At 36.4% G+C, this 13650-nt stretch overlaps 1 protein-coding gene across 1 annotated transcript in view; it reads right to left on the bottom strand.

Annotated features, from left to right (window-relative positions):
- The window catches only part of pinx1 (PIN2 (TERF1) interacting telomerase inhibitor 1), a 51812-nt gene that overhangs the window by 1410 nt on the left and 36752 nt on the right, over window positions 1-13650 (bottom strand).

Below are 13650 nucleotides of genomic sequence, written 5' to 3'. Positions count from 1 at the left end.
AAGCCATGGTTGATCTGAGCTTAATCAAACCTTGTCGTCGTCTTGAACAGATCAAAAGCCAAAAAGAACAAAATCTGCTGTGTCCGGTTGTTGTTTTACAAGCCAGTTTAACAGCGCGAGAGGTTTTACTTTCTCCAGGGAGCTCGCGATCGCTTCAATATTTGAAATAATGAACTTCTTGAGCTAATGGTAATAACGTGCATCTGATCCTTTCAGAAACGGACAAACGCAAGAGTGAAGCGCGAAAAAACAAAGGAGAAGCCTGACAAAACAAAGAAGCAAACTGTTTCAGAAACCTAAATCATGAATAAAATGCCATGTATATAACTGCCTTTGACTATTATGAACTGGGAATGAAAGAATTACTCTCTAAAAGGTAACATGAGCTAGTGAAGATTAAAGATACAGATGAGAGGTTTGCACGGACTATGGATCATGCGGCATGTTGTTTTTGAACCCAAATAAGGACTAAATGTATGCTGTGTAGTTGTTCTGTAGTTGGTAACATATCAGAGACTGTTAGGGTCTATTTGTGTTCATATATGTTGCATTTATTTATTTATTTTATGTAATCATTGATCCGCAGTTATAATCAAATTAAGTTCATAGAAAAGTTGGTAATAAACATATAGATAGAAGTATTTGTGTGTTTAAAACATCTGTTAAGGGAGAAGTGCTTCTCGTATGATACGCAAGCAACCCGACGGCGACTTTCTCGTACACCACGCCCCATCAAAAGGGTACCCTTGGTACCCTTTAAGCAGTGGAAACGCAAGCCTGAGAAAGGTGACCCATACTGACCCGTACCGTACCAGTAAGTGGAAACGGGCTACAAATGCACCCCATTAATGGCAACAGGGCAAGATATCATCTTGCTAAATAAATCAAATTATCTCACACCAAATAATCAAGCAGTGACTTGCGGAACAAACTGGTGAATTTCAGTTAATGCTTTGGCCTCCAATTGTACCTCACACGAACCAAAGCAAACATTTGAGATTAAACTTGGGAAAAGTGGGTTCATGTGGTTTTGAATTAACTTAGTTCATCTAAGTTAACTTATAAATGGAATCTATTTGTGGCATTATTTTTGAATGCATCCACACTTTACAACATTTTACACAAGAGCTTTGCACTTTATACAGTACTACAATACCTGACAAAAGCCTGTCATAGGTCCAAGTTGTAAGATAATAATAACTTTCTAGTTGATCATTTGGAAAAGTGGCAGAAGGTAGAATTTTCTGATGAGTCATCTGTTGAACTGCATCCAATTCATCACAAATACTGCAGAAGACCAATTGGAACCCACATGGACCCAAGATTCTCACAGAATCAGTCAAATTTGGTGAAGAAAAAATCATGGTTTGGGGTTACATTCATCATGAGGGCATGCAAAAATCTGCAGTAGTTGGCAACATCAACAGCCTGAGGTATCAAGACATTTGTGCTGCCCATTACATTACAAACCACAGGAGAGGGCAAATTCTGCAGAATAGAGCTCCTTCTCATTCTTCAGCCTCCACATCAAAGTTTCTGAAAGCAAAGAAGGTCAAGGTGCTCCAGGATTGGCCCGCTCAGTCACCAGACATGAACATTATTGAACATTATTGATTATGGAGTCCTGCAAAAATACTTTCTTTGCCATTCCAGATGACTTTATCAATAAGTTATTTAGGTCATTGCAGAGATGTATGGATGCAGTCCTCCAAGCTCATGGGAGTAATACACTATAATCATTCTGTTTCCACTGCACCATAACTTTATATTCTCTACTGTACATTATTTCTGTTAAGTGACAAGACTTTTGTCTAAGCAAAGTCAGACCTTAATGTCCTAAATGAAATAAAAATTAAATCAAGGCATGATCATTTTATTTTGGTACAATAGGCGTAATCTAGAGGCCTTTGCCTTTCTTTTAAGCCACTTCAGATAGCAAATGATCAACTACAAGTCAAGTTATTATTTGTTGTTCCTAAAACTTGAATAGGCGACAAGACTTTTGTCAGGTAATGTATAGCTTTGCAGGCAGTTTTCTTGAAGTGTTAAACTTTTCTGTTTTAAAAGTATTTAGCTAATAAAACAATAAACAATAATCAAATTACTATCATCATTACTAAAAAAATTTTAATACATTTGTAATGATAACGATTAAACAATATTAGCAGTATTATATGGTTGTTATTAGTAACAATAAAAAGTCCCATATTCCAAGAGTGAGTGAGAAAGAGAGAGTGTGTCAGTTAGAAAAGAACAGGACAAACCCCTCAATTCATTTAAAGCACCATGTTACACACACCCCTCCATCATTGCATGCATGTTATTCAACACTTGTCAGTCAACAACTTGTCATGTTGAGACTTGTCCTAAGTGTCTAATGACATCACAGAGTTGACAAAACTCTTTAGACTAAATCAATTCATTAATAAAAACCTTGCCTTTACATCAATCCATCTGTTAAAGTTTCCTCAAAATAATCCCTGATTATGCTGTGTTGTATAATAATCTCTAGTCATGTCAATAAAGAGGAAACTAAAAAAAGTGACGTGTGTTGTGTCATGTCACTGTGTAAATGTCTGATTCCTGAAAAACTTGCCTGATGAGTGAGAGTTAAACAGCGATTATGAGCATTAAGAGTGAGAACAAACTCTAGCACTACTAACAGACGACTACAGCAAGATACTAGCAGAAAAAATTAAAAAATAAACCCAAACGCGAATTAAGCACATTTGCATCATTTGTTAGAGCTGGTGACTATAGTATTGGTTGCCTAGTAACCAACAGTACACAAGGCAAAGCCTAATGGCTATAAATGTTCAGTCTTTTTATTCAGTAAATGAGTTTCCATCCCCCATTATTTACAGCATTAACCCTTTAAGACACAATTCGCAAAGATTATATACTCGATTTGAGGTGGTTTTTGGATTTTTCATCACCCTTTTTTTTATGCGATACTTCAAAACGCACATTAACACAGGGTGATGGAAACCCAGCTAGTGTGACCATGTTGAAAGACCACAGAGGAGCACTTTAGAATAAACTGTCCTCCTCCAATACTTTATCACGGTGACTCTCCGTCCCATTCGTCTTCATTTTGCTAATGGCCTCCTCAATGCATAATGATTTGCAGTGAAGAATACCTGCTCTGAAGCCTGCGCTAAAGCACGACACTGCTCTACATTACGCCAGAGACGCCACTGAAAACAGCATTTTTCACAAGATGTATGAACAGACTCGATGGAGAAAAACAGGTTGCAAAGGTATAACCAAGAAACATACCAAAACAAAACAAAAAATGATGAGCTTTAAAGAAGTCTGAGCATATAATAAACAGTAACAATGGCTTGAGCCCCATTTCAGAGCTAAATTTAAAAAAATATATATAAACTGTGTTCAGTTTCTGCAAACATTACAGTGCAAGACTTTTGCAATGATTTATCAGTGTTCATGTGGAGAGCATCTAGATTAGTGGTACTCAACCAATGACTGCATAAAATATGGAGGAAGCGACAGCGCCATTTTTCTTTTGAACGCATTGAAGGCAAAACGCCTCATGACGGACACAAATTGTCGCAAAAGACTGCTGAAATTGGAGCCTGGGCATGCGCAGAAACACTGCCTGACGGAGCCAGAGGAGGAGCAGCAGAATCAAGCTATCAAGCAAATGCTTGTACACCCCCCAGACTTCTCACTTGTCCGCCGGTATCTGCACTCTAACAAAGGCTTGCTAATATAAAGCACTTACATTTAAAAGCACGTAATAATTTACGATTTATAAACTGTGTGATGTAAGCTGTTATAATTTAATAAAAGCAATAAATGTTGGACTGCAGAAGCAAACAATCTTTCATACACTCTATAGGCCTGAGTTAGACTAAAACGAGCACAAATTCTCTTATAACAGGGTTGTTGGTATTTGTTGTCTTCACAGAGGTAAAAATAACACTTGTAAAATATGAACAATATACAACACATACATTTTTAGAAAGGTTTTTTTTTTTTATTAGCAATCAACAGAACCCAAAATATAGCCTACACACCATTGATAACGATTTACCATGCGGGAAAAATCATGCGTTTAAAATGATAAATACAGCAAGATTTCGAAACAGGATATTTACACATCCCAACCCAGCACTATTTAAAATAATCCTAGTCAATTTATACAAATAAACTTGGCAGTATTAATACATCAACTAATGTCTATCATCTGCTGAACATCGTTTATTGTTTATCGTTTTTTGACTCCGTTTTCATTTGGATTATTGGATGCCTTCATTATATCTGGCTAAGAGGAATTTACATTCATTGGAATGTTTTAGGAGTTTTCAAATACAAAGCCAACGATATGATGTATATACATAACATTTACAGCTCTATTTGTTATGTAAGATTCGGTTTCTAGAACATTATAATACTTTATAACAGCAAATTCAGTAGGTTAACTCAATAACATGCTGAAACTCTAAATGCAGAGACGTCCTTTAAATCAAGTTCAAATAACCTTACAGGAGATCAAGGTGGAGATCGGCTCACATTAGTTTTGTTATCCTAATTATTATTTCAGACCCATAAAAAGAATTACTGCTAGTTAGTGATTACCTGTATATTCCCTGTCATCGTTAATTAAATTAGTTTACAAGTCATTTATTGTGCAGTTGTATTGTCATTTTTATATTAAAATTCTTAATTCTTTTGCAATACAAAAATTTGTTCTATTTTATTATTATTTGTTTAACACTTGTGCAATCAATAAACGTTTATTATTATTTAATTTGTCCTTTGTTTGATTATTTGCGATAGGATATGTATGCTGTTTGCATTTTATTCCAAGGTTAAACGCAATGCCTCCTTGGCGATTGCATAGTAGCCTGAGATGCTGTTATATCAACACAAATGGTTGTATTAACGTTAACAAAGGTGAGGTTTTTCGCTTACTGCCGCTGCATCTGGCCCAACTGACTTGGGCCGGAATCGAGCAGTGAGTAATGTGCGCTGCGAGTAGGTAAAGCAGAAGGAGTCGGGCCAAGGGGGTAAGTCTCCGGCAGGCAAGAATCTAACCGGAACTGGCCCGAGTGTATTTTTGCTATCTGGATTGTTAGGCGTGTATCAGCAAACCAATAAAGCTTAATAAAGCCCAGATCTAACAGAATATACTGTGTTCAACGAGATCCTGTATGTCAGAAACTATAGTTTACAGCTGAATTCATTTTATCAAGGTAAAATAACACAGAAACCAAATAACACTTCAATCTCCTGCCGAAGCTCCGACGGTCAGCTTTGAGAAGACGTTAATCACAATGACACGTCCAGCAATAAATTACTGCTAAAAACATACTGTTTACAAAAATGAAGATCTGCACCTATTTCAGGATGATAACGAGTGCCTTAATTGACCAGAACCATCTTTTGGGACATTTTATTGCAAGTGTAATTAATTTTTTTATTTGCGCTCAAGTCTCCTTCATTAACACGGAGGAGGTGGGCTTTATGACTTGTACTGCAGCCAGCCCCCAGGGGGCGATCTAACGGCCGAGACCTTCACTCAAAAGCAGGCGTGAGGCACACTTGTTCTCAACTGATGGGTCGCAGGTCTATCATGATTTAGCTTGACAACAGGAGAGAGAAAAGCCAAAGAAGTCCAATTTTGAAAGTGCCAAAAGCTCTTTTTCTCTGGAGGGTGCAAATCGTAGTTAGTATTTCATGGTGGATTAGGGTGTAACTTTTTACCCAAGGCGGATGTGATGCAAGGCGACAACACAGCTGGTATTTGTGACTTTTAGTTTTGTAATCTCAAAGACTTCCACACACTTCCCACTGCCATATCCACACTTTAGAACCCTAGGACCACCGGGATTAGAAAAGGTCAATGTGGTGGGACTTGAACTCAGGATACTTGAAGCGCATTTGCGGTATATGTTTTAAACGATAATCCACTGATATTTATAATAATAATCCAATATTATTCCAATATGGTATACAGCACTACATATTTATTCCCCTGAAATTAGACAAATTTCTTCTGCATACTTCTGCATCAAGTGATCACCGTGACCCACAGCGCATGCCTTGCGTGTAGTCGTATATTTATACTTCTGCATACTGCTTGTGTTGCTCTGCAACAACTCTTCCGAAATGCTAGCTGGCAGTAGGTTATGTTATGTTCCTCTGTATAGAGTTTCTTCATGGGAGTTTCGTTTTTTCTGAACGCTACCTTAATGTACAAGTAGCTAAAATTCGCTCATTCATAGGCAGGAACCAGCAGAAGTGCATCAACTTTAATCATTAGATAAACAAAACATCTGGAGTTCCTTCATGGGACTCAACACTTCGTCACCCTAGAATTATATAGTTCTACTTACATTTTTGTCAAAATGGATGTATTCACTTATTCTTATTTAATGACAACTGTATTATGGGATGCTTTTTGATAAGTTGTTTACATTTTAAGACTGTTTATTTAAAAAAAAACAAATGTTATACACATACTGTTTGCTATATGGAATGCAAAAACTTTGAAGCTCAATCTGAAAATCATTCAGAACGCAGATAGAACCTTATAGTTAAACACTCGCTGCAACAGCCTTGCGGCTCTCAGCACTGCCCACGCTCGTCACTGAAACCAAGCCGACTAATCACAGAGCTTGCACAACGCGTTGTTGCGAAAGATGCGCATAAATTATGAAAATGCACATAAAAAACATCTGCGCATAACTGAGTAGGATAAACTGTTTATTTGATAAGAAAAGATGCGCATAAACTGTGATGGAAACACCTTTACTGAACAAAGTTCTGTATGCTCATTAAAAAAAAAAAAAGTCATGTGACTTTGTTAAAAGAGATCATGCGATGATAAAAATGTGCCCAAATAAATAAACCAGCAGGCTGAGCACATTGTAAAACATCTGAAATGTTGTTTTGGTAATTTTAAAATGCCTTAACTGTTTCAGTATTAGTGTTATTATATTATTAATGACCTCCAGAATCAAGAGCATCTGTGCTCCAGGTCTCACACCTTCAAATGCCACTGTGCATTCACTGATTATCAGCCTTCTTTAGCACAAGTCATTTATTAAATGAAGAATGAAGCAAATTTCGTTTTTACTGCTGATATTTGGCACCAGTTAATCAGGAAGTGACGATTTTGTTCGCTTTGACTCGTTGAAAGGAAACACTGCTTTATTCACACATCTTTTCTGCGAAATTCCTGTTTTGCGCATAAAGTTAACGCGCATTTTTGGATGGAAACATAAAAAGTGTCATAGTCAGACGAGGGCTATGCAACTGTGCCAAGGCTGCACCGGACTATACATGTGCGATTGATGCAGAAGTAGAAATTTGCCTTGATAACTTTTAAAGGTTGATTTATACTTCTGCATCAAGTGCACACGTATGCTCCAGTGCAGCCTGCGCGTAGATGCATGGCCTTCGACGTGGTGCCCCTCTCAAAAAATGTAACCAAACATCGGAACAGCGCATAGTTCAAGCACTGTGGTTGGTTGGCTTACAGGGCCGAAGTGGGACTCCTTTTCAGCCCTGGAGTTTCAAGCCTTAGACCGGCCCACCTCAGTTCACAGACTATATTAAAATAACGTCATTTCCAATTCAGTTAGTAATGACACTATCATATCTTTTTCAAGGAAACAGCTGCTTTAGAACGTCAAATGTTTTACATAAACATATGAAGATTAAAGGGTAGCTAAATCTCCAACACTATTCTTTAAAACAATGTCCTTTGCTGCAATATCTGAATAGATATTCTGTGCAAAATTCTTTATAGATATCCAGTCCTTTGCAACGGTGGTCACACAAAAAATAAGAATAAAATATGTACACCTACATAAGTAACCCAAACACTACTATATGTTTTAACACTAAAAATGAAAATAATAATAATAATAATAATCTACTCCGGTGAGGTTCAAACTCGGATCGGTGGCGTCATAACAAATCATACTGACCCCCTGAACCACAATGGCGCTGTTATGCTGGCACGTTTGGAAGAAAAAATAAGTATTGCACTGTTATCTGCAAGACCCTTTTAACCACAGTGTTACTTTCTATTTATGGCCTAATCTTTTTCTCCTCTTTTAACATTTCTGATCAAGTTATGTCAGATTAATGTAGTGAATCATCTGATTTTCATTGAGCAGGTGTAATATTCATTAATATTAATTATATCGAGTTCTTATATTCACTAAGGTGCCGCTGTTTGGGGTCGAATGATAGTTACATCATTAACCTGCAGGCTGCATTTTGCTCATGGGGCTGTGAAAAAAAAAATAAAAAGAGCGGAACTGTGGCAAAATAATGAATAAAAAGAGTAAGGCTATGGTCAAATAAATGAAAAAAGTGCGACTGCTGAGAGTGCAAGCAGCTAGAGACACAGGCCCTCGCGGCCATAAAAATGGACCGGCCCACCGGGAATTCTCCCGGTCCTTCCGATTAGCCAATCCGGGCCTGTCGGCTTGGTAGCACTGACGAGTGTGTGCAGGACCGAGAGCCGTGTAGACCTGATGGAGTGAGTGTTTACAAGTGTCGATTCCCATGAGGGAGGTCCAGATGGAAAGGGACCTCTAGGACTTCTATCTAAACACAATTCAGGTCTTAGAGTCTCTACTGAAGAGCTGATGTAATCGTTCTGATGTGCTTCAGAGCATAGAGACACTCAACATCAGGCTCTAGGTTCAGAAACCACTCTTCTAGATGGTCACTGTGACTTGTAACAACAGGTCGAAAGTCAGAAAGTCGCCCAGAGGGAAACTGGAGAACTGCAGATGCAGACTCATTAAGACAGAAGTCTTACTTTTAACCCTCTCTCTCAAAAAAAAAAAGAAAAATCTATATTTCTAGTTTGGTAGGGAAAGCGAAAGGTCTTCAGAGGCGATGTGGCTGACAGCATGTAGCAGGGACTTAGAGAACCGACTGGGGGGCATTTTGGAGCCAACTGTGAAATTACTCTCTGGAGAGAAAGAAGGAGGGAGAAGGAGAAGAGGAAGAGAGATGGAGCGAGTGGGGAAATCCTCTTCATCGGAGAGGTGCTGATAGTGCGAGAGAGTGTGTGTGTGTGTGTGGTGCGACGTCTCAGTGCCTGGGGACCTCCATTAGGCTTATCTCTGTAATGTGCGAGAGAAGTGCTGCTGGTAGCATTCCCTCAACAGTGCTGAGCCTGGATCAGGTTATACCACACACATACATTCACACAAACAAACAAGTGCGCAGGAAGGCTGACATGGAGATAACGCAAGTCCAGGTTTCATGACTGCGCTTGGACGTCTTAATGAGGGTGTAAACACCACAAAAATGGTCCACCGAACGTTCTCCCTGGCTTCTTCTGCTTCACATTCCCCTCGTTCTTTCTCTCCTCCTGGCAGATGGAGGCCCCAGGAAGAGGATGCGTTCCCTGAACTGTGTGCAGTGTTCAGATAAGGGCCTTGCAGCAGGAGCTATGAGCTCTTTCCTGCTCCGCATGGGACGGGTGTGGGGTTGGGTCTTGAAGGGGAGGGGGGGCGTCGGGACATTCAAAAGGCTGTGATGAGGAAACCAAAGAACAAGACATCGTCGCTGACGCCAACACATTACAGAAGACTGTACGAAGCAGCAAGAAGGTGAGAGGAGAAAAAAAAACAAGTCGAAATGTGTCTTACCTACCAAAAAAAGCCAAATCATGACAACACTCTTGAATTTGCTGCTGAAAACTGCAACTAATTTGTCCCACTCTGTGCTATGTCAGAGAGTCCCTAATTTATAATAGGAAAGTAATATTCCTCGCTGCAGAGAGACACGGCGCTCTGACTACGCTAGTTTAGCTCTGCAAATGCTGCGTCAGCAATGAGAACTTCTAGTGTCCAGGGATTAAAGACCGCAATATGGTACAATGAAACTGAGCTATATATATATATATATATATATATATATATATATATATATATATATATATATATATATATATAAAGTTGTGATTATTTGTAGAACGGATATTTTGCAATACTCCCCCCAGTTCACAGTTAACCCAAGATGAGGGTTTTAAAATATTTGACTATTAAAAAAAATACATGAGGCATACAGTACAAGCATTATAAGCCTTATAAGTCATGTCACAATTTGATAGTACAGCACCACTATCATAAATTCAATTATTATTATTATTATTATTATTATTATTATTATTATTAATATAACAATAATAACAATAATAAGAATGTCAACATACAACTTATAGATCATTACAGTGTGTGTTGTGTACATTAAATTACAATGTTAAACTAATTAGCTATGACTAACCATTACCAAATCACAAATTATTATTATTATTATTGTATTAAATCTGTATTTTCTATTACTGTTTTGTGTTATTTAATAAAATAAAATTAAATAATATATGACAGGGCTTCTCAAAGTTCGCAAGGGTATTAAATTCGGACCGGATTAAATTCGTATTGTAAGACCATATGTAAAGGATTCAAATTGTGGATTTTCTTCATAGATAAATGCATAAACCTTGAAAAATGAACAGTTTAATTTTTGTCAAAAAAAGAAAGAAGAATACAGGCCGAAATAAAATCGAAGGCAAAATATCTAAAGTTTTCCTACATGACTGTTTTCAAGACATCCAGTGATCATATGAGGCTTCACGTCATCGAGCGGGCTAATTGCACGTGCACCAGCTTTAACGCACCGCAGCAAATCGATCATTTGAATGGATGAAGATGTCGGTCTCTTCATCCATTCAAAAAAAAACCATCCATTCACGGAAAAGCAAACTTGGCAAAGACAATAGTTCAGTGTTGAATGGCTAGATAAGTAGGCGTTTATTTTGCCACAAACCAGCACAAAGCCATTCTGTTGATTTGTGAGACAATTGAAGTTGTAAAGAGTGTAAATGTGTACGCCACAAAATGAAACAGACATTTTGAACAGCAGTGTACACATAGCAAAACTACAGCGCCTAAAGTTAGCACGTCTTTTGCATTTTTTTTTACTTTTTTGGAGGTCTGGATGCAGACCTGGTGCAGTTGCAATTTGAGCTGCATGCAATGCGCCAAAGTCTAGCCCTCACAGTGATGTAACTAGCTCCATTGAGTGCATTGTGTCTGACATTGCATCTCTGAGATACGCAGTCCAGTTTGCATCATCATGGCTGCATCCAGATACTATTGGCCTACCTTTTGTTGTGTTTTGTACAAAAAGTACTTATACAAGTAGTTTTACCATATTTGCCTTGTATTTAATGTGTTTTGACCACAAATGTCACATTATTTTAAAGAAAAATAGATAGTGTTCACTTAGTGATGCATGTTATGGATGTTTATTAAAAGCAAGTTATGCAATATTTCTACTTTGACCTTAATAAACATTTAAATTTGGACCTTTTAATGTAGACAGATAACCCCTGATATATGATATCAAATCTGAATAATACATATATAAAAATAACAAAAAAAATGTATATTGAATTATACTGATTTTTTAAATTAAATATAATAATAGAAATAATAAAAATATATATATAAAAATTAAATAAAACAAAATTTTGGCCTCTTTGATTGTATCTTTAAAACTGGACCAAAAAAAAAAGAAGTCAGAACTACAAAGATTTCTTTTAACAATGTCTAGTATAATTCCTCTTTTGCTAGTTTTGACCTTTAAATGGGGGAGGGCTGGTTAAACATAAATGAAGGTCTCTGACTAAATGAAAGTCTGATTCTTTCTAGCTTTTGTGGCATCAACTGTAGAAACATGCATTTGAAAAGAGCTTGGTAAAACGCAGACTCTGAAAGACCAAATCAATCATAATTTGAGAAAAAGCCTTTCTTTAAGACTCCAACGCTGTGTTTTCCTCTCCTTATCCCCTCAGTTACACAGACTGGAAGTGTTTGAGGATAATTTACTCCTCTGAGGGTTCTGAGTTAAACTATATTCTAACTAAAACGGATCTGGGTCCATTACTCCCGCCGACCTATGGCTAATATTGAGACAATATTGGGAAGAGGCTTGATTGTGCGAGTGTGTTCTCATTGTCCTGCCACTATTATAAATTTGGTGGTGGCCTGGGCTTATGGATCGGGCCCCAGATTACCCAGCTGTCCCTCCCTGATGAGGAGCAAGGCCCCGCCGCGCCATCCTTCATGCCACTCACGTGGGCGGACAACAAAACAGGTGGCACCCACGCAATACACCACTTTGCATGATTTAATGAGCATTTTAACATGGATCATGATTTAATACATCCTGCAATGTACATAATGAAATGAAGCTAAACTAAATAATAGCCCAATTACAAGGCTTTCTTTTTTTCTTACGCAAATTCATGTTTTGGTTTAAGACACCATGTAAATCATGAACAAGAAGATAAGACATGCACAAACTTCTTGAAAAAGAGGCGCGAACACACACACACACACACACACACACACACACACACACACACACACACACACACACGTATAAAATAGTTATAGCACTGGAACAAATGATATTCTGATCAGGATTTTTGAAGCTGATACACAGTACCAATTCCTTGTTATGGTGATTGGCCAATACCGATAATAATGAAGATCTCTCTTTATCTTTTATTAGTATTATCTAAGTATTCATTCATCATAAGTTTATGTATTTATGAGGAATTATAATTATAAGACTAACAATGCAATTTAGAAACATTTGGAAACAATTCAACAAAAGTTAAAATGCAAAACTATAAATCTATTACTTCTTTACTAAAAGGACTATTCATGTTAAAAAATATATTATTGAGTTTTATTTTATTTTTTTAAATGTATGTAATATTTTCAGCCAGGTTTTGGTGAACTTGCAATATTGTCAAAAACACAGAGTCATTAAATATCGGCCTATATATATATATATATATATATATATATATATATATATATATATATATATATATATATATATATATATATATACACACACACCATTAACAACAACTTAAAAAATACATTTATAACTATTTAACTCTAAATACTATTTATAACAGTTACAAAACATGTTAGCATTAAGAAATTACTACTACTACTACTACGACCCCCACAACTACCATTATTACTACTATAGTTCAAGAGACACCAGGCAAAGACAGGTTGCATGTTTTATAATAATAATAATAATAATAATAATAATAATAATAATAAAATAATTCAGGCTACACTATTTGTTAACCTTTATTATTTTTATAATACTTATTTTATTATTATCATCATCATCATCATCATTATTAACAATAATAGACTAATTTAGGCTACACTATGTTAAACTTAATTTTTTTATTATTTAAATTTTGATTATTATTTTATCATCAACAACAAGAACAACCAACAACTAATTTAGGCTACAATATTTGTTAAATATTGCAAATCTCATTAAATAAATTAGTTATTACAATTATACAAATTATGAATATTTCCTATTTAATTAGCATGTTATTATTCTTACTCTCATTATTATTATTAAAGTTAGAACATCTACATACAGTTTTTGATTTGACAATAAAGTCAAATTATTAAACGCCCTTTGAATTTTTATTTTCTTGTTAAAATATTTCCCAAATGATGTTTAACAGAGCAAGCAAATTTTCACAGTATGTCTGATAATACTTTTTCTTCTGGAGAAAGTCTTATTTGTTTTATTTCG

Source organism: Danio rerio, chromosome 20 (genome assembly GCF_052040795.2).
Source record: "Danio rerio strain M-AB ecotype USA chromosome 20, GRCz13ab, whole genome shotgun sequence".
NCBI classification, from domain to species: domain Eukaryota; kingdom Metazoa; phylum Chordata; class Actinopteri; order Cypriniformes; family Danionidae; genus Danio; species Danio rerio.
This window is presented reverse-complemented; position numbering and strand designations above follow the sequence as displayed.